Consider the following 23,056-nt stretch of genomic DNA (forward strand, 5'->3'; position numbering starts at 1 on the left):
AAACTGTTGTTCTGGAAGTGGACTTCTCCTTTAAAAAATACTTATATTGCATTGTTGTAATGAAATATATGCGGTTGTTTTTATTTTTCCCCATGGTCATGTTTTCAGGAAAGACACATGCTGAAGTGCTCCACATTGGGCTGTTAAACTTTATCTAACATAGTTTTACATTAAATTAATTTGGTTCCTGAAAGCAGCTGTTAAGCAGTTTTATAGGCAGAAGCATCATTTATATTACTGCAGTTATGTTAATTTATTTTCGAAGTGTTATAATCTAAGTGTATAGTATGCAAATATCAAACTTATGATTTATGTACCATGTGTTTATAAGAAATATCAATTTATAAAAGAATCATAAGCTTAACTGAGAAAAAAAATACTTACTATAAATCAATTTTATGCGTAGGTTTAGGTATATTGGTATAATCATCTAAACGATGATCTCAGAAACTAAATCTGAGTTCTGAGATCATCTTTTAGATCTTATAAATATTAATGAGTTATTGTTTTACACCTACTGTGTGTTTTTTTCTTACTCATTCCGATAGAAAGGTGATGTAATCCTGTGTGAGTGTCTTGCATATCATTTCATGTTTATGGTAAATATTCAATACAACACCCACATGGAGGTCAGGTAAGGTTAATGAACAACCTGAGCTCAGCGACGCTCATGGAATATAAAAACTACAGGACAATCTGAGAAGAGTAACACATTATACATGGCTCAGAATAAAAGTCAACAAAAGCTGCATCTCTCTATCTTCACTAAGACAATCGCTCCTTAATGCAGCCACGTCAAATGTCCATTAGAAGTATTTTCTATTGGCGTTTTTCCATAGGGAGCTCATTAGAATCCACTCTAAGAGCATTACATGTCATTACGGCTACAAATTGTTTAGAATAAGCGTGATAATGATGGCACATGTAATCTTTGCTCACATGTGAGTTATTTGAGTTATAGCATACTAAGATAGATTTTACTATTTCTGCAGCGTGTAGTAAGTACAGAGTAAATGTGACGTAAGTAGCACAGGTATATTTGTAGCAATAGGCAACAATACATTGTATGGGTCAAAATTATTTTTTTTCTTTTATGCCAAAAAAAATCATTAGGTTATAAAGTAAAGATGTTCCAGGAAGATATTTGGTAAATTTCCTACCATAAATGTATCAAAACTTAATTTTAGATTAGTAATATGCATTGCTAAGAACTTCATTTGGACAACTTTTTTATGCTTTTTACAGACGGGACAGTAGAGAATGACAGGAAAGTGTGGGGTGGAGAGTTGGGAATGGGATTGGCAAAGGACCGTGAGTCAGGACTCGCACTTGGGTCATCGGAAGTGCAGTTGCACTATATATCAGAGCTCTAACCACAAGGCTATCTTCCACCATATTTGGACCATATTACAGGCGATTTTCTCAATACTTTGATTCTTTTTTTTTTTTTTTTTTTTTCAAATAGTTGTATCTCGGCCATATATTGTCAGTGGAAACCATACATCAATGGAAAGCTTATTTATTCAGTTTTCAAGTCAAGGCAAGTCAAGTCAAGCTTTATTGTCATTCTGCTACATGTGTGGACATATAGTAGAACAAGATGTCGTGTCTCACAGGACCATGGTGCTACATACTAGTTAAACAATATAAACATACAACAGTACACGAATAAGAAAAGCAATTACAGACTTATACAACAGTTAACCATTTGACTATACATACTATAAATACTATAATAAATAGTAGACTACACATACAAAACTGAGACAACAAAAACTTTACATAAGTACTGTACATGACGTTTTACAAAAGAGACGTGTACATGAAATTGTGCAAAAGAGATATTTTGTGCATTAAATTGTGCTGAAGAGAGATTTTGAGGGAAGCAGCACATAGTGCAATGCACAAATAAACATATATAATCCCATTGAGTCTTCGTAGCAGCAAGTGTTTATAAAAAGTGTCTTATGTACATAAGTGTGTTACTACAGGTGGTTTGTATAGCCCACTCACCTGTGTGTAACACACTCAGAATTGCACTTTGAAAGATTGTCAGCAGTTTTAATGAGTTGGGGGGAAGAGGCTGAGGTTTTCATGGTTTCAGAGGGGGACAGGGAGATTGGAGTTAAGGACTCTCACAGCCTGGGGGAAGAAGCTGTTGAGAAATCTGACAGAGCGAGCTTTGATACTCCGGTGCCTTCTACCTGATGGCAGGAGCTGGAAGAGATTGTGGGAGGGATGGGTGGGTTCCTTCATGATGCTGGAGGCCTTGCTGGAGCATCGTGCAAGGAAAATGTCCAGGATGCAGGGGAGAGGGGCACCGATGATCTTTGCAGCTGTGTTCACTGTCCGCTGTAGGGCCTTGCGGTCAGCAGCACTGCAGTTCCCGTACCAGACAGTGATGCAGCTGGTCAGCACACTCTCAATGGTGCCCCTATAAAAAAGTGGTGAGAATGGGTGGAGGGAGACTTGCCCTTTTCAGCCGGCGGAGAAAGTGGAGGCACTGTTGGCCCTTCTTGTTGAGCGACGTGACGTTGGTGGTCCAGGTGAGATCCTCTGTGTGAGATCCTTCACATATTGTATAAATATTAATTTTAAAAAACTGACCCTTATGACTGGTTTTGTGGTCCAGGGTGGTAAATAATGATAGTATACTAATGCATTAAGAGCCAGGGGTGTAAACATTTGAACAGAATGAAGATGTATACATTTTTCTTATTTTGCCTAAATATCTTTTCTTTTTTTTTCCTCTCATTTAGTACTGCCCTTTGGACTACAGAAGATACATGTTTCCCCCGAAGACAAAATAAGTTAAATTTACCCTTATCTTCAAATTCAAAACGTTTTTACTCAGGCTCTTAATGCATCGTGTTCTGAAGAATCAGTGAGGGTTTGAACCTTCTGTAATAGCTGCATATGAGTTCCTCAGTTCTCCTCAGAGTGAAAAGACAGATCTGGTTCAAATACACAAAAATGCTGAAAAATGTAAGAATTTGTGAGACCTGAAGGAATTTTCTGAAGAACAGCGGACAGTTTAATTGTTCAGAACAAACATGGGACTTATGCACAACTATCACTAAACAAAAACAAAAAAACACAGATGTGGATCATTTAGGTAACAACACAGTATTAAATGTGCTATTATGCTTTTTCACTTTTTTAACATTAGTCAGTGTGTGGTGTGTATCTTTGGGTATAAACACAAGCATTGACTAGAGTGGCCGCTTCAGAGCTGTAACGCGCCGCAGACGTATTTAGTGTGTGGTAAGAGATTTATTCATCATACAGTGTAGACAGCTTCACTTATAATGCAAGTGTTTTTTTAAAATGCATAAACCTGCACTAGAATAGGCTAGGCTAATCAGTGATGATGTTCTTTGATAATGTTAGGCTGCTTTTAGCCTTATGCTGGAGCTGGTTTCGGGCAATGAAACTAAGTATGTAAATAATTAAATACATTAGCACAATAATATCATGTATTGGCAATCTCGCAGGCTGACGACAGGACCCAACACTACTGTAGCGTATTATTTACTCACCCTCCATGCATCCTAGATGTATGTGACTTCCTTCTTGCAGACGAATGCAGTCAGAGTTATATTAAAATTTATCTTGGCACTCCCAAGCTTTAGAATGGCATAGACGGGTGTTTCTCTTTATCAGTCCAAAACAAGTCCAATAATATGCATCCATCCATAATAAAAAGTGGCTCACACGGCTCCGGGGGGGTTAATAAAGACCTACTGTAGCGAATCGATGCATTTTTGTAAGAAAAATATCCATATTTAAAACATAAGAATCATTTTAATCTAGCTTGCGCTAACAGTTTTACACAGAACTTGCTTCTTTGACAAGGGCCGTGGCAGTACTGAAACACCGTCTAAGCTGTTCGCCAGTCGCGACGCAGTGGGACAGCTAACCAATCACAACACAATTAGTTTTTCGGAAGGCGGGCCTTCATTAAACCCGGAACTAATCGAGCCATTTGTGCCAGTCTGGGAGAAATGTATTGTAATAATGTAAATTATGTTAAAGATAATGCGTTTTTTGAACCACCAAGCATGAAAGCATGTTCTAGTACACCACCAAAACAAAATCAAGACTTTGTAAAAGAGCATAATAGGACCCCTTTAAGAATCAAGCAAATGCAAAACTTTTGAACAGGGTCGTTTGTATAAATTCAACTTCTATTTTCTCTTGTGGACTATATGTAAACGACTTTTATGTGAAATATCCTAATCAGTTCAGTACTAAATAAAAATGACTTGCATTTTGTATGATCCCTCTTATTTTGGTAAAATAATTACCATTTTCCAGATTCTGCAAGGTGTATGTAAACTTTTGACTTCAACTGTATGTTATAAACATATATCTTCGCCTACTCGGATAGGTATGCATGTGAAAATTGCATATGGCATTAAAAGTAAAGCATATGGTAATTTTACTCTTGATGTAGGGCAGTATATGTCATATATTGAATGCCATTTTGAAGAACAGAATATGAGGCAGTGTATACTGTGCAGTGTTCAGTAAATAGAAAAGCTATATGTAGCAGATGGTGGACGGTCTGATGCACACAAACCCCCCTAGAGAAGAAAGGCGGAACTGCCGTGAGAAAGCAGGGGTCACTGAAGCAGGAAATTGAAAGTGGGACCGTTTAGACCTCTCAGGTCTGAGCCCTAACAAGCCTGCTTTAGCTATGACAGCCAGACACCGCCACACTTATCAGTCCAATCTTCAGGAGGCACTTTCCATCATCTAATACTGCAGCTCGGACAGATGTTTACCGCACATCTGCAGGAGAATGACAAGGATGAATATAAAGTCATCAAGCCTTCATATTATGTAGATTTCTTGAATGTCTATCATTAAAAGTGTTGCTTTAAAAAGAAAATAATTTATTCACACTTATGTTGTTTCAAACCTGTATGAAATTCTTTCTTCTGTTGAAACCAAAAGAAGATATTTTAAAGAATGTTGGTAACTAAACATTTGCTGGTAGCCATACACTTTACAACATCTATTTTTTCCCTATATGGAAGTCAATGGCTGCCAGCAAGGTTAACCACATTCTACAAAATATCGTATTTTTTGTTCACCAGAAGATAGAAAACAATGACAGAATGACAGATGACTGTCCCTTTAACTAAAATGAATGTTGGCCTTGTCTGGATGTTTACAACAGTCTGAAGCTCATAAGCTTTATGTACTTTGAATGGTTTGAGAGGATACAGGCCTTTTAAGCAGGTTGCTAGGATGTTTTGAATAGTTGCTAGGGTGTTGCAAGGGTCTTCTGCGTATTGGCACATTGTTCTGGGCTCTATTTCCCAAGAGCATTGCAAGCATAAATACTACAGGTTATAGAAACCACAGATTATAGGCACCAGTAGTCTTTCCAATCTTCTTAAGGTGTTGCATGAGTGTTCTAAAGGTAAATCATCTTAAATACTTTTATTTTAGGATGGCTTTTAAGTGACTTATGTATTGCTTTTGTGTGTTTTTGATGATGTTTTATTATGGGCTGTTGTTGTTTTCTCATCAGTGCTTTTAAAGTCATTATTAGTTTGGCTTGAGAACCAAACTCAGCCCAGCTCTTCAGACTGATCCGACTTACAGTTTTCATAAAAATGAAGTTTAAAAATCATAAAAATCCCGTAGACTTACATTGACGGAATGTTCAAATGAGGCAAGACTCATCAAACTCCAACTGTCAAAATTTGAAACTCCCAGAATCCCTTGAGACTAAATCAAGACTTCCCTTTTATGTACTTTTTTTTTGATCAATTCAAACTCATTCAAACTTCCATTCTAATATTTCTAATCTATTTATCTAACCAAGCCTAGCAATTAGAACAATGCTAGTAACTTGCTAATCATGTTAGAAACATGCTAGCAACATGTTAACAACTTGACAATCATGCTAGAAACATGTTAGCAACTTGCTAATCATACTAGAAACATGCTAGCAACACGCTAGCAACTTGCTAATCATGCTAGAAACATGCTAGCAAAATACAAGCAACTTGCTAATCATGCTAACGACATGATACTTGCTAATCATGTTAGAAACATGCTTGCAACATACTAGTAACTTGTTAATCATGCTAACGACATAATAGTAACTCACTAATCATGTTAGAAACATGCTAGCAAAACGTTAGCAACTTGCTAATCATACTAGAAACATGTTAGCAACTTGCTAATCATACTAGAAACATGCTAGCAACTTGTTAATCATGTTAGAAACATGCTAGCAACAAACTTGCTAATCATGTTAGAAACATGCTAGCAACATGCTACCAACTTGTTAATCATGCTAGAAACATGCTAACAACATACTAGTAACTTGTCAGTCATGCTAAAAACATGCTAGTAACTTGCTAATCATGTTAGAAACATGCTAGCAACATGTTAGCAACTTGCTAATCATACTATAAACATGCTAGCAACATGCCAATCATGCTAGAAACATGCTAGCAAAATACAAGCAACTTGCTAATCATGTTAGAAACATGTTAACAACATACTAGTAACTTGTTAATCATGCTAACGACATGATACTTGCTAATCATGCTAGAAACATGCTTGCAACTTACTAGTAACTTGTTAATCATGCTAACGACATAATGATAACTCGCTAATCATGTTAGAAACATGCCAGCAAAACATTAGCAACTCGCTAATCATACTAGAAACATGCAAACAACATACTAGTAACTTGTCAGTCATGCTAACGACATGCTAATAACTTGCTAATCATGCTAGAAGCATGCTAGTAACTTGCTAATCATGATAGAAACATGCTAGCAACATACTAGCAACTTGCTAATCATGTTAGAAATGAGCTAGTAACACGTGAGCAACTTGATAATCATGCTAGAAACATGTTACCAACTTGCTAATCATACTGGAAACATGCTAGCAACTTGTTAATCATGTTAGAAACGTGCTAGCAACATGTTAGCAACTTGCTAATCATACTAGAAACATGCTAACAACTTGCTAATCGTGTTAGAAACATGCTAGCAACATACTAGCAACTTGTTAAACATGCTAGAAAAATGTTAGAAACATTCTAACTACATTTTAATCATGCTAGCAACATGCTAATCATCTAATCTATCTATATAAAGTTTACAACTTTAAGCTTTTACAGCTGCTTTGTCTTGACAAACCTTTTTATCTAGTTATTACTGTTATTGGTAAACACTGAAAAATAAAATGGTGTAGAATTTACTCTGAAACAGTTTTCACTCAGAAATTGCTAAATTTCAAAGACTAAAATAGTAAATATACTAGCAATTCTACACCTGTTATTTATTTTTATTTATATTTTAATTCAATTAATGTATATATTTGTGTGTGTGTGCCTGCAGTCTAGGCAATTAAAAAACACCAAATTCAAACAATAAGAGTGAATGAAACCAACATAATTATTTTACAAGATGGTCACTCCCTGAGATCAAAATATAACAATAATTAAGACATGACGAGATTATAATGTAAATCCACTGGCGTTCACCCATAAGTGAATCAAACACACTGACCATTATTGTTGAGAAATGGCTCATTCTTAATCAGTGTAAATGATGATTACCTGTGTGCTTTGGACCGCAATGTTCCAGGTTTGATACGTTCTAATTTTTTCATCGTCATAATTTGGCAATAATCCGCTGTGACCCGCTATCCGGCAAGGCATTGTGTTGCCATAATAACCTGGCTTTGGAATGATGTTTTGGGTGCTGACGGGAGAAACGAGTGCCCGGAATCTTATTACCGTGTAGCCCTGGTGAGCATGTGCTTCCTAACAACAGCGAAACCCAAGCAGAATTACAAATCAAGCCCGAGCCCTGGACCCAGGCTGAGCAGAATAGGAGAATAATAATATCTCCGGCAACAATGAAATTAATCATAGGAGGAAATGGATTTGCTCTGTAGGGGAGGCAGTGAATGAGGGCCCGCATTTGATACATAGTAAATGTCACTACTGGAAAGAAAGTAATAGACCTATTTCTTCATTGGATATTGAGGACGGTTAAGAGCTTTGGGCTTGTGTCCTACTCACTGAGCTTTTAGTTAACAATGCATGTCCTCATATTTCTGATATTAGGATGTACTTTAAATATTTTGGGCCCGTTCAAGAGAAGCGTGCTGAAAAGAACTGCTTTAAATGCAAATGAAGCGCACATATCAGGAACAATAATGCGCTGCATATGCAGACCATGAAGGCCTCGCAGTTTCATACAGATTTAAATAAGATACAGATGAAAATGATTTACAAAGGACATGATTAGTGCAAAGGTCACACGATTGCAGTCTTTCATACATAAACGTGAGAGGTCAATAAAGATCAATATTCTCTTTCTTCAGTGTTTTTTTTTTATTCCTAATTCTCTCTTCTAAGGCATTGAAAAGAGATTTCCACAATTTCTACAAAAGAATGGTAAATAATGACAGAATTAGAATATTTGAGTTAACTGTTTCTTTAACCAAGCACAATACAAAAAAACAAGCACTTTTTTCTGAACATTTTAGCTGCATGCGTCTAATGTTAGACCTGTGTCAGCTCTGAGAATTGTGGGCCGTTAGCATGTTTAACATCCTGTTTAGCCAGCTTTCTTTAAGTCTTGTGCATGCATTTTTCACCTCCTCGCATGTACTGAGACTTCATTTAGTCAGTTATTCTCAGACGTACGGTAATTCAGGAAGAATTCTGCTATGTACAGAGCAATAAAAATTTTATATTTTCTATTCTCTTCCATTTGGTGCTGACAAAATTTATTGCATCATTTTAAAGTCTTTTGTTGATTTGGAGAACAATTTAGAGAAGTTTAACACAAACACAAATGAGAGTTCAGATTCAGGTTTAATTCTTGAATAATTCAGATGTTAATTGCCACATATTATTTTGAGTACTAAGGATGCAGAAGGGTTTTTGAATGAATCCAAAAATGAAAATTTGCTGAAAATGTACTCAACATCAGATCATCCAAGATGTACATGCATTTGTTTGATTCTCACAACAGATTTGGAGAAATTTAGTATTGCATCACTCACCAGCGGATCCTCTACAGTGAATGGGTGCTGTCAGAATCAGAGTCCAAACAGCTGATAAAAACATTACAATAATCCACAAGCAATCCACACCACTCCAGCTGAAAAGCTGTGTTTTTAAGAAACAAATCCATCATTAACATGCTTTTAACTTTAAATCATTACTTCCAGCTAAAATATGAGTCCTCCTTCTATATTGCTTTCTCTAGTGAAAAAAATCATCCTGTCCGAATCAAAGAGAGAAATATGCACCGTTTACAAGCAACAACAGTCCAAAACAGTTAAAATGAAACATCTGGGTGGACTTTAATGTAAGAGAGACTCATAGTTTAGCCAGAAAAAAGGGTTTGAAGTTAAAAACATGTTAATGATGGACTTTTTTTGTTTTGAACATGAAGAATGAAATTACTTTAAGGAATAATTCACCCAAGATGTAGATGAGTTTGTTTCTGAGTTCAGAATTGGCGGAAATGTAGCATTCCATCACTTGCTCACCAATGGATTCTCTGCAGTGAATGGGTGCCGTCAAAATGCTGTACAAGCTGATAAAACATCACAGTAAACCACAAGTAATCCATACCACTCAAGTCCAACAATTAACATCTTGTGAAGCGCAAACTGTGTGTTTGTAAGAAAAAAATCCATCATTAACATGTTTTTAATTTCAAACCATTGTTTCTGGCTAAAATATGAGTCTCCCTCACATTAAAATCCACCCACATGCTTGTTTTGAACTGTTTTGGACTTTTTTGCTTGTAAACAATGCTTGATCTGTGCATATTTCTGTCCTGATTTAGACAAGATGACATTTTCCCTAGAGAAAGCAATATTAGGGATAGAGGACTCAATGGTTTTGAAACAATGGTTTTAAGTTAAAAACATGTTAATGATGGATTTGTTTCTTACAAACACACAGTTTTTGGCTTTACAAGATGTTAATTGTTGGACTGGAGTGGTGTGGATTACTTGTGGATTGTTGTGATATGTTTAACAGCTGTTTGGGCTCTCATTCTGATGCCACCCATTCACTGCAGAGTATCCAATGGTGAGCAAGTGATGGAATGATACATTTCTCCAAATCTGATTAAGAAACAAACTCATCTACATCTTTGGTAAACTGTTTCTTTAATTTCATTCTTCAGGTTTACAACCAAAGTTAAATGAGAAGTCCATTTCCAGAACAACAATTTACAAATAATTTACTCACCCCCTTCTCATCCAAGATGTTCATGTCTTTCTGTCTTCAATCGTAAAGAAATTATGTTTTTTGAGGAAAACATTTCAGGATTTTTCTTTTCTTCAAGCTGCATTTAAACTACATTTTGGAAGTTCAAAATCGGGGGCACAATTGAAATCCATTATATGAAGAAAAATCCTGAAATGTTTTCCTCAAAAACCATAATTTCTTTACGACTGAAGACAGAAAGACATGAACATCTTGGATGACAAGGGGGTGAGTAAATTATTTGTAAATTGTTGTTCTGGAAGTGGACTTCTCCTTCAAGCAGCTCACACAAACAACTATGACTTTAGAAATTGTGGAATGCCAACTTTTATGGTGCTAATTTGTCATTTTCTATGATTGACAGATGTAATCACTGTATGTTTTTATGGAAAAGAATATCTGTTTTTTTGTGTTTCACAAAAATAACAGCATACAGGTTTGAGGGTGAGTAAAAAATGACAGATCTTACATTTCAGAGAAAAGCGCTCCTTTAATCAAAATCAGGAAATATTCAGTCAACCCGTGCGCCCTAGGAAACACATCTACAAGAAACAACTACCCAAGAATGCATTCAAATAGCCGAGTTAGAGAGGGACTCGAGCAGAAATCTGTACTTCCCAGCTGATAGGCACCATCCAGACATGGAAATGGTTACCTAGCGGGAGCAGCTCAAAGAAGTACATGTCAGAGATTTGCCTCTTTCATTGCCGACTGAGATTGCCGCTCGGCGGGTTGCAGACATTCGGATAACGCGCTCGATAAGCGAGCGGAACATGGCGCAGCGTGCCAGAAAAGTGAGTCTTCTTCAAGCTCTACAAGTGCTCTGTCTTCTAGCGTCAACTTCATTATCTCTCGTGCAACAGGCGGTCACACTTATTCTAATGTATGCTAGAGCTAAGAGCTGACACGGCCCGATAATGACGCTTTCACCGGATCCTGTCACTTCCGCGAACCTGCAGCCAGGGTTCAAGGTGCTTAACTGATCCAGATAGAAACTAATTAAAGTCATCCATTCATAATGTCTCACCGAACGGAAAAGCAAATTTGGCTACGCTTTCCGCGTGTGCCAAAAAGGAACAGGTGAGTTGGATAGAAAACAATTACCGGGTACATGTGAATTTGAGCTTGTCATTTTGCTCGGTATTCATACGCTGAGGTCACGGCTGATCTGTCACCGGTGAGCGACAGAAGAAGACGGGAAAGGTGGGCAGATTGTGGGGTATGAGAGACAGGAACGGAGTGGCAAATGGAACAGACAGCTCGAAAAACCTTTTGCTCTCGCGTTCTTCCTACGATTGAAAAAATCACCGGGGAAAAGTGTGTAAGATCAGGGCCCCGTCTCACCCACATAGAGCTCCGTATTCTCTCAGCACAGTGTGATGGCACAATCAAACCCTTTCACTGCCTCCTCCAGAGATAAAAATCACAGATTTCACAGACCACACTGTCAGGGGCCCTTTTTATAGAAGCGAGGCCGACAGATTGCTTTTAATGATTTAATTATTACACAAGAAATCTGTCTTTTCCTTTATCTGATCGCTTGATTGTTTGGCACGTACTTGTCAGTGTGCTTTCCTTCCCTTAAGAAGTCTAGTGTCCCATGGACAGCAATTAATCGATTTTCAGGATGTTGTGGCGAGCCGCTGCTTAAGATCTCTAGCAAGCGTGTCCACTAATTTGTGTAGTAACAAAGAAATGCATATTCTTCATCTCACCTCTACACTCAAAAAAGCACAGTTTTTACTAAAACTAAAACAAGTGGATGTAGTTTTCACTGTCGTAAATATAGCCTACCATTTGTTGCTGTCATAAAGCAATCTGTCATTTTCATGGAATTTCGTACCCACAAAGCCAGTAGAAAGCAAGCCTGCAATCTATAGCCAATTCATTCCTATGATATCTATAAACGGGAATTGAGTGTCGTACAACTCTGAACTGAAATTCAATGACGTCAAAGCTGTAATGTGATTGGTTATTGAGGAACACATGATCTAAGTTAGCCGTTACGCTTTTTCCAATAATACAGACCCTCTCATCACCCTAAGAAAATCTCTGTGGCTGCATTTGTTGCTGCCATAAAGCAATCCGCCATTTTTGTGGAATTTTGTACCCCCACTAAAGTTAACGCTTCTGGTTTGGGAAAGGAGACCAGAGCCTGTTTTCTTTGAATGGATGTCAGTGGAGAAGAGGCTTCACTATGCTGAATAAACAGCTTTTTAGAGGAAATGGCTTATCATTTAATGAATCAACCACCTATTGCCTAATTTTCAGCATGTTTTATACTAAACAGTACTTTTGGATTAAACTATTTTTAGAGTTTACCATGGAAAAAATGGCATTTTATAAGAGAAGTCACTGACTTTTTGCGATAGGTGGGATTCGGTTACGGCACTTCCCATTCATTCCTATGGTATCCGTAAACAGTGATTGAATGTTGCACAACTCTGAACTGAAATTCAGTGACGTCAAGGCTGGAATGCGATTGGTTATTGAGGAACACATGATCTAAGTTAGCCGTTACGCTTTTTCCAATAGTAAGTAATACAGACTCTCTCATGTCTCAATAGTAAGAAAATCTCTGGCTGCAGGTCAAGGCATTTGTTGTTGCCGTAAAGCAATCTGCCATTTTCACAGAATTTTCTACCTGTTCACCAAACTTACATACACCCACAACAGATGTAGGAGGAGTGTGGAAAAAAAAGAAGTGTGCAATCAATGTAATTTTAAACTGATATTTCAAATTAAAAACATATATTACGTTGCTTAATTGTAATGCATATTTGTCAGTCGTACACGAATAAAACCGGTAAGATTTCCACACTCAGTAAATCATGGTGTAGTTTATTATTAACTATTTGCATCTATTTGGTTTAATTTAAATATATTTAAAAATGCATTTATTAAAATATCTTTGAATCAGCGTAAATAATTGTGATAACCATTACATTTATTTAGTTAAACATGATTAACATGGTTATGGCTAGCTGTGAAACAAGCAAAATTAAATTTTGAAATGTAAAAAATAAATAAATAAAAAAAAATCATGGATTTATTGATTTAAAACACATTTAGTTTATTAGTACTATTATTGAAATCATGTTTGTTTTAAACTGATTTCATTTATGTGTGCAAAAAAGGTACAAAAGCTGTCCCTGGGGCATTGCTCTTTCAAATGGTATACTTTTATACCTTATTTACCTCTAAAGGGTGCATATTAGTGATTTTAAGTCACATATTAATACAAATTGTAAATGCTGGGTTAAATAGAACCAAGCACAGGGTAAAATATGGACAAACCCAGCGATTGGGTTACCCAGTCACTGGGTTTGTCCGTATTTTACCCAGCACTGGGTTGTATTAAACATGGCATTTTTTTTAGAAGTGTACTAAATTCTTTTTTTTAAAAGGATATCATCCTAGTGACAGCTTTTGTACTTTTTTTTCTGAGAGTGTATGACTAACAAATATACAACGCAAAAAATAGTTAATGCAAAAAATGTGTTAAAAATCAACACATCCTTTTAGCGAATGTAGGAATTTTATAAGGAATTCAAATACACAAATCTTAAATTTATATATATATATATATATATTAATTTATAAAGAGAAGATGTGACCACCAAACTCAAGTCAGAAAGATGAACGTGATCTCCACACAATGGCCAATGTGTTCTTCCTGAACCCTGGAAAACCCTTGTTTCCAAGGCAACGCTTTCCTCTGCTTCTCCCTCGGGTCACTACATCCCTTTGGACACCAAACTCGTAACTTTCTCTGGGTCTAAGAGGAATCTTTAGTCCCAGAGGACACACAGTCACCCTCCAGCACTCCTAAAACTTATCTCATATTCACCACTGCATTTAAATTCCCCGAGTTAAACCCAGTAATAGCTCCTCGGGTAACAAGTCCTTTTCACCTGCATTTTTGTGCCTGTGCCTCGTTCCTCCAGCACAAAGTGTTGCACATATGGTATTCAAGATGTGCAGTGCTAGGTCTGAATAATAAATAATAGTAAATAGTAGCAAATAATAGCAAGCCATCTCATACTGTATGTCTCAGAACAGACTGTGTTGCAACAAGTTTAAATGTTTGTAGATGCAAATTAGGGGAAGTATCAGTGAACAGCAACTTTATTCCAATAGAGGAAAAATGTCATACAATTTTTGGCAAGTAAAATTATCACACAGTTTTCATCATGGGCTGAATTTAAATACTGAACATGTTCTTTTTGGTCTTATTTTTGTCTGTGTCTTATTTTCTTTTTAAGAAAATGCCCATTTTTGGGGGCGTATACCATTCCTTTAATTAACCAAGACATAATTCTGAATATTTGTATTAAGGTTCTATGTATTTTCCCTCCCACAGTATTACTTTTTCTGATTTGGTTGGGGTAGGCTGACATTTCTGGTAGTATTTTATCCTGATCTTATTCTTCTATAAGTGTCATTTCTTGAATAGCTGAATTTCTCCCAGAATATTAAATTCCCCATATATGTGACAGAGAACTTTATAATATCATTTACAACTCTGTAATTTTGTTAGGACTTTTCAGATTACAGTCATATTGCAGGTGAGCAATGAAGATGACAGGAGCAGCCAATCAGAGAGCAGAATGCCTTGTCCGATTGGCTGAGTTGAAGTTGCAAATAAATCATAAGCTCATGAATATTAATTATGTCATGCTGATGTTGTTCTGCAGCCATCCTTGAGTGTCCAATCACATTACAGCATTAATATTAATGAGCCACGCTTTAACCCTACAAGAGTTCACAGGTAGGATGATCTCAAAGGAGTTTCTCAGTCAACACACAACAAAGCACATTTGAAAGCTGATATAAACAGCACCTAAAGGTCTATATGCACAATTTCCCTTGGGATAAACCATCAGATTCAGGTATGTGACCCCCGTCTCACCCCTGCTTTTCAGATTCATGTATACATATACATTTATTTCTGACAGTAAAGGAGTGAAGTGGGAGCTTGTGAAAGCATTAACGGTTAGTGAAACAAGAAAAGGTTCCTGAGAGGGATGACAGCATGAGGATTTGACTCAGCACATGTGGACTAATTTCTCCCTGTTCTCTATTCCTTATGTAAATAGATGTGGAATGAATGAGCTTGGCCTGCAGTGTGAATTGAAGCCAGTCTGGTTGCTTCTCATTAAGATAACAGATAGTGTGACTCTTTCTGTGCCACACTGAACTTGTTTTATAGGATTTTCTTACAGGAGAGCCACAGCAGGCCGTTAAGCGGTGCCGTTCCACATATGTCTCTCCGGGGGACACTGCTGTAGAACGGCTCAGAGCTCAGAGACGTGGAGGTGCCAGTGTGAGAGATGAGGAGAAGTGCATATAGCTCACATCATTAAGTATGTCATTAAGCAAAACCATCCTCTTTGATTGCCACTGTGGGTTTTCAGATAGCTAACAACCACCCCACTGAGACATCATATTTTGCTTTAGGAGGAGATATACTGTAAGTAGGCCCTTTTTTAACCCTGTAATGCCTACTGTATCATATCTGATACATGAATTTCTAAGGCCTCTAAATGATGAACTGATGAATTTTGCTAAAAAAAAACTTCTCTACACTACTTCTGTCATTTATGTTTTTTTTATAAAGTAAACATAACTTTATGTATGTTCTTCTAAATGAACATTTACTGGACTGCTATGCATGTTTACTGATCCATGCATTTTTTTAATGTTAATTAAATATGAGGAATTTTGAGGAATGATTATTTGCAACATCATTGCATTGTGTTATGCTCCTCCCAATAAAATAACAGAGCTTTGATCTTAAAACTAAGCATTTAAATATCATCTTACACATTATTTTGGGAGATATAAAGATGTGTGATTGGTGCTTCAACTACGGGAACCTGTGAGAATATTTTTTTAAATGTTTTTGTGGACCATAAACGCTCACAAACAAAAGGACCAGTTATTACATATTAGCAAGATATTAGCAAGCTCTTTAAACAATTATCTCGAGATTTTAATGATGCTGTGAATGTGGTATGGTTTGTCAGTGGTCTAAGTTATAGGTCTACACAGGTGTTTTGTGTTGGGTTGGTGGTCTTTAAACGTCGTTTTGGTGAATTAACATCACTGATTGTGTGCAGCGTCATTTATCTTTAGCAGGTTCTGTCAGAAGCAGGTCATCTGACTTATGAATTGGTATAGAATTGGTAGAATATTTAATTATGCCTTATATATTGAAATATGTATCATTATGCTCATGTTAGCAATTAAACAAAATATGAGAATTATGAGGAACATCTAGAAACCATGTTGCATGCTTATTCCACCGTCCATAACTTGACATCTACTGTATGGACATGAGAGTATTACCTTGAATAAATCTGATTTAGTCGTCAGATTTATTGGTTACATACAATTATTTTTTGGTTTATGGTTTATTTAATCACTCTTTTCCATTTTTCAACCAAATACATTTTATTCAAGCTCAACTGGATCTTTTCATGAAGGCTTTTTATTCTGATAAAGCTATAGGGGAGAGTAGGGTAATATTAATAATTTTTAATGTGGACTAAAACTAATGTGGTCCTCAAGATAAGGGAAAATGACATAGAAGTACAATGAAATTATCTAAAGTAATTTCAGGATGTTTCCTATCATTTTAAATTATCGGAATGTGACAAAGGGTATTAAAATTATGGCTTCTTATAAAAAAAGTGCTCCTCTGGCTCAATTTGCCCCAGGTTAGGGGTAAATTGACCTGAGTCAGTGGGTAAGATGTCATTTGAGATGACCATCTTTAAAGATAATTTATCTCTTTTAAAAATGAACTTAATAATCAAATTTCATTTTACAAACAGCCATATATCTTTTCTTAAAGCTAACTTAAACAAAATAAAACCAATCAAATGAAGTTTAATTTTCAAACTCTTTGATTGCATTTCTGAAACAATATGTTGAACACCAAAGTTTTAACCTTTCCCCAAAACCTAGTTTGTTAAGTAAAACAAAATAAAAACTGAATTAGAAAGAAAGAATAAATGTCACTGAAACGAATAAATATTTTAATCAAAAAATTTTTGGCATGGGAGCTTTTCTGCAATGTCAAGCAGACCATTAGTGACTACAGATGGAAATATATATTTGATTATAATGTGATAAAGCATCTTCTGGTTCTCAGAGAAGAAGTTGGTAAATAAACTACAAATAATATGTATATATATGATAACTAAACCAGTTGTGTAATGTCACATTAAAATACCAGTCTATACTCCGGAGATTTAACTTAACTTCAGTGTTGGCTCAGCTTACCCCCACATTCGACTCACTTTGCCCTATAGCTGACCAATTCAGGCTAGTATTTAGTTAAATGATTTACATGGTTTAATATGTTGCTAAACTACCTATATGCATCATAAATATTTTTAGAACTGGATAAATTTGCTTTGATGTAACAGCCATTGCATCTGTTATGCTAAAATTTTACTTTGACAAGCTAAAAACAGTTTTTCCCACTCCACCAATGTGTTTCTCCTTTACACAGACTGGCAGAAATGATGTGTGATTCCAAAATACATGGTCCCATGACAGTAAAAGTGTACAGTAGCCAAGATACAAGGGGTGGGTTAACTTACCCACTGGCTCAACTTACCCCACTCTCCCCTAAATCGAATTACTAATGGATTATTAGTGAGATTATTTAAAGTGAGATTACAAAACCTCTGTATGTTCATGCAGTAATAGGCTGTATAAATGTCAAGATCAGTATGCAGTTGCACCAAATATTCCGATAACACCAAAAAAAAGGTTCTTAATTTGATGGCAGATGCTTGTAAATGTTTATAAGTCTTTTTTAATCCATTTGAGTAAGCATTTGAAGGCATCTATTCTCATTTAGTTTAATTAAAAAACCTTAAGCGTACAGTAAAAAGGCTTATGGCGTAGTATATTTTGCACACAGTAATTGAAAGCTACTTATGATCAATTATTATAATGATGTTTAGTTTGATCAAACATCACTAACGATGCTTGACAGTCCTCACAGATCCTTTTATACCTTTGAGCGTTCAAGAGCATCATTACATGCATCAGATCTGCCGTTCACAAGCAAACATTCAGCAGAGCAACAACTGTTGTTCTGTGGTTTGACTGGAGGGTGTGTGTTTGTTTGTGTGTTTTTGCCGGTTCAAAGAACCGTGTCACACAGCATTTACACGGGCTTTCATTCAGTTTGAATCTTTCAGGTGTGCGCTGTGGATCAATGGAGGCTTTTTTCTTAATGAGCAGCTGCGGGTGCTTCAGAAGCCCGTTAAAACAGCACATCTGCACGGCTGAGTGAAGAAACTGCGGCTTATTTCCCTCAGCCTGTGTGCATAAACGGCTCTTTCAGCAGCATCTGTGAATCGCGGCCCTGCTGGACGCTGATGCCGTAAAGTGAAGGGTAATTTGGGGAATGTTTGCCACAACAAAAGCCAGGCTGTCAGAAATGATTTCAAGCTGATTCCAATTTCAGGAGACAACATTACCTTCTGTATCCATTATCCACTTAAGTGTGAAACAAGATGTTACCTTGCCGAGTTCTGACGAAATTACATGGGAGATGTCGGCGTTACACTGGGTAAAATCACATCAGGACCCTCGTACTGTAGTGAGATCACCTTTTCTTGCTGGAAGTTTCTTCGGGTGGGTAATTTCATGCGGTAAGATGCTATCTCAGAGGAGAGTTTTACACGCCAGTTTTATTCTGGAATAGACGTTTTTACAGTCTTATATTCAGTTCCAATAGCAGAGATATGACTTGTGTTTTGACATGCTTTAATAGCATTGGCCTGCAGTATATTTTTTAATGGTTGGGAATGGTGTGGTTGGGCGGAATGACCAAAATCGTACATCACATATGAGTTATAGTGTTTATCAGAAAATAGATGGTTTTGCTTGGAAATGCAATGTCTTTATACACTGTAAAAAGTTGTAAATAACACAAAGATCACTGGAGTATGTTACATTTGTAGGGCCCTATGATGTCTGCGACGCGAAAAACACGGACGGAATCGTGGAATCTAGTCATACAAACGGAATTTTTGAATAACGCGGAATGTCACGGAATTAATCAGTAGGTCATTTAATAACTTAAATCACTTAAATCAAACCACAATATGGACTAGTTTATGTAAATATTACGCCGCAAAAATACCATTTAAATGTGAATCCTAGATGTTCTGCGTGTCTCTGTTTTAATGAATGGAGCAGACAGTGGTTTTGTTTACTACACACACAGAAGCGCGTGTGACGCTCGCGATGATTTCAGCGTCTGTCTTCTCACTAAATGAGGACATAAATACATGAACAACATCTGCTGAGAGTCAGGTCATGAGCATTTGACCGTTCCATTTTAGGAAAATTAGCATTATATCATATACACACAGAAATGTAATGCTAGACACGGCAACCTGTCAAAATAAAAGTCCGGTTTAACTTGAAGATATTGTGCCAGATATATATTACTACTATTACTACTACATTTCTTCCATGTTTTAATTTTAATAGTAAATTCCCCTTTGTTTGCCAAAAAAAAAGTTTGCTTAATTTTCAATAATTAAAAGATAAATGAAATTGTTTTATGGCTTCATTTGATAACCAGAACATTTTAAATACACAACACAGAATTTCTAAGGGTAAAAACACCTTTCGTAAGGCTATTTTAAGATTCAATTTGAATAATATGCATTCAAATAATTAGAGATGCTATAAAACAGAATTTGATAAAAAATAAAACATATGGTGAGGAAAAAATAAAACATTTCATAATGCCCTAAAATGAAATATGGAAAAAATAGAATATGGAAAAAAATAAAACGGAATTTGGAAAAAAATAAAACAGATCTCATAGGGCCCTACTTTTGGCCAAGAAAGTACTTGCCAAACCAAACAAATTTTTAAGAAATTTCCCTGACTCTATTTTTTTTTTTTTAGATTTGTTGATGTTTTTCTAAAGAAAGACAAACATAATATTAAATGTTACAAAAGAATATTTATTGTGTAATCCAATATTTTGTAAACATTTACAATTTTCAGCTGAGATTTGGAGCCAAATTACAGTAGGGTAAAATTACTTTAGAAAGTTGACAGCATGATAATGTTATTTTTGCACAGAGATTGGTAGGTGTATTAGCATAAACAGTATGCCAATAACAACACTTCAAAATGGAAGAAAAAAACATTTTTTTTCTTTTCCCAAAGTTTGCATGGTTGTAACTCAAGAAATCTCAAAAAATGTTTTAGGTAAACAGATTAAAAAAGTAAAATAAACAGATTTTGCTAATAGACCTACCAATCTCTGTGTAAAACTAAAATAACAAAGCTGGCTTTTTTCTTAAGTTATAATTACCCCCATGTAATTTGGCTCCAAATCTCAGGTGAAAATTGCCATTTTTACCCTCCTCTATAAAATAATAGATTTCATTTAATATTTTGGCTTTGCTCTTATTTCTTTCACCAATAAGAACCCAGAGTTGAGCTGATATAGAATGACCACATTTGACTTTTTTTAAATTTATTTTTTGTAATTATTTACCAATTATTTTGTAATTATTTGTGGATTTACTAGCAATTTATGAGTCAAAATTGTCTCTGCACCAATTAAACGAATTGGAAAGTATATCCACATACTTTCGGCCGTGTGGTGTATCTGTTGCCGTATAATGGTATTTCAAAATCTGTGCCATTTGGCATTTTTCTATTGCTGCAAAGTATATAGTCTCATACTTCCTAGTTTCCACTGTCAGTGTAACCCTGAGGTCTTGTGTGCTGTGAGTGCGTGTTGTTTGTTGTATTGATGATAAAGGCTTTTCTTATTGATTTCTGTGCTGAGACCTGAAAAGCCAATAATGCCGCCAGTCATAAATTATTTGTTTTAAACAATTAGAAAGACCATGAGCGCTTGAGATGGGGTGATGCAAGCGTCTGTAAGAGCTGCAGGGGGAGTTCAGTATCCGTATCTACGAGAGAATCTCTCATCTGCAGAAGTGTAAAGTTTGATGTGAATCTTCACATGTCAGGCGCACTTGTTAAGTGGGAATGGGATGTATGTTGTTCTTTCTTCCTTCAACCGTCCAGTGAAACATGAGCACTTCCATGAAACTGACAGGTTAGAGAAGAAAAACCTCCTGACAGACAATGTCACGGTGTGATTTACAAATCTATTTTTTATTGTTCAACCAAAACCACAAAACATCACAGGAAAATAGGTTTTGCTTACAGTTTCAGTCATTATTTTTATCATTTTGTAAATGAATAAGATATAAATATATAGTTTAATTTATGTAACAATACATGGTATTAAACAATATTATTTACCTACTTTTTACTAAAACATTTTACACATTATTACACAACTTTTTTGAAGTCGTTAATTAGACAGATTATTAAAAAGAGTACATCTTACAAGAAAATACCATTTTACGTTTTTTCTAAAATATGTTTAATTCAATTGCTTGCTGTCTCTTTGTAATTGATTGTAAAATTAATTAGCAATTTTTTTCTTCCTTTTTTAAATTGTGTAGCATGAACTGTACTGAAAAAAAATGTGACCATGGACCACAAAACCAGTCATAAGGGTCTTTTTTTTTTTTTTTTTTTTTTTTTTTAATTGAATAAATACGAATTAAATAAATATGAATAAATAAGCTTTCCATTGATATATGGTTTGTTAGGATAGGACAATATTTGGCTGAGATACAACTATTTAAAAAAACTGGAATCTATGCAAAAAAATCTAAATATTGAGAAAATCACCTTTAAAGTTGTTAGCAATGCATATTACTAATTAAAAATTTAGTTTTAATTTATATACAGTGGGAAATGTACAAAATATCTTCATAGAGCATGATCTTTACTTAATATCCCAATGATTTTTGGCATGAAAGAAAAATCTATAATTTTGACCCCTACAGTGTATTTTTGGCTATTGCTACAAATATACATGTGCTGCTTATGACTGGTGGTATGTAAAATAGTTTCACTCAGAAATTTCTAGTAAATTTCACCAACAATTACAAAGAAATGGCAAGAAACACGTTGAATTAAATGTAACATTTTAAAGTTTTGCAATTTTTTGTAAAAAAAAAAAGTGTTTTATTTACAATGTAGAAAGAAATCAGGATGTAAAAGGTGACTTCTGTCAACACTTCACTGAATCAGTAAAAAATTAATTGAAAGTATTGGTTGTGCCAACAATATGCAGCTTTAAAGATAATAGATTAAAAAAAAAACTAAAATTGCATTGTGTCAGATGAAGCAAAACCACACAAAGAAAATGTAATTAGGTGAAGAAATCTTTTGCATAAACGCTTTCTGCATATTATGCAAATGAGGTGTTGTTTACGGCGTATCGTTATAACTCTCATGCACCACCCAATCAATGTTCATTCTCCGTTGATCTCTTCAGATGAGTAAAGAATGCATTAAAATGTCATTTCCTGTTTTTGTTTGAAGCCACCTTCCTGCAGCACACATGCATTGTGTTTCACTGGCCTGTCATAGCCAGCGTGCTGTGGGAATGACAGAGGAAGACGCTGGGAGAGCATTAATTGGGAGGTTGTCAGAGAGAGAGTCTCCTTCACATGCCATCAGCGGCTCATCAGCCTGGGGAGGGGGATCTGTCTGCGAGCTGTCAGCTGGCGAGATTTCGCTTTTTATTAAAGATTGTTGTGCCATATCTCAAGGTCTCATCGACAGCCGAGGGAAGAAATGAAAGGGATTGTGCTCTATTATAGAAGGTGTCAGGGATTTCTCTCTGTC

Source organism: Labeo rohita, chromosome 6 (genome assembly GCF_022985175.1).
Source record: "Labeo rohita strain BAU-BD-2019 chromosome 6, IGBB_LRoh.1.0, whole genome shotgun sequence".
In the NCBI taxonomy this organism is placed as follows: domain Eukaryota; kingdom Metazoa; phylum Chordata; class Actinopteri; order Cypriniformes; family Cyprinidae; genus Labeo; species Labeo rohita.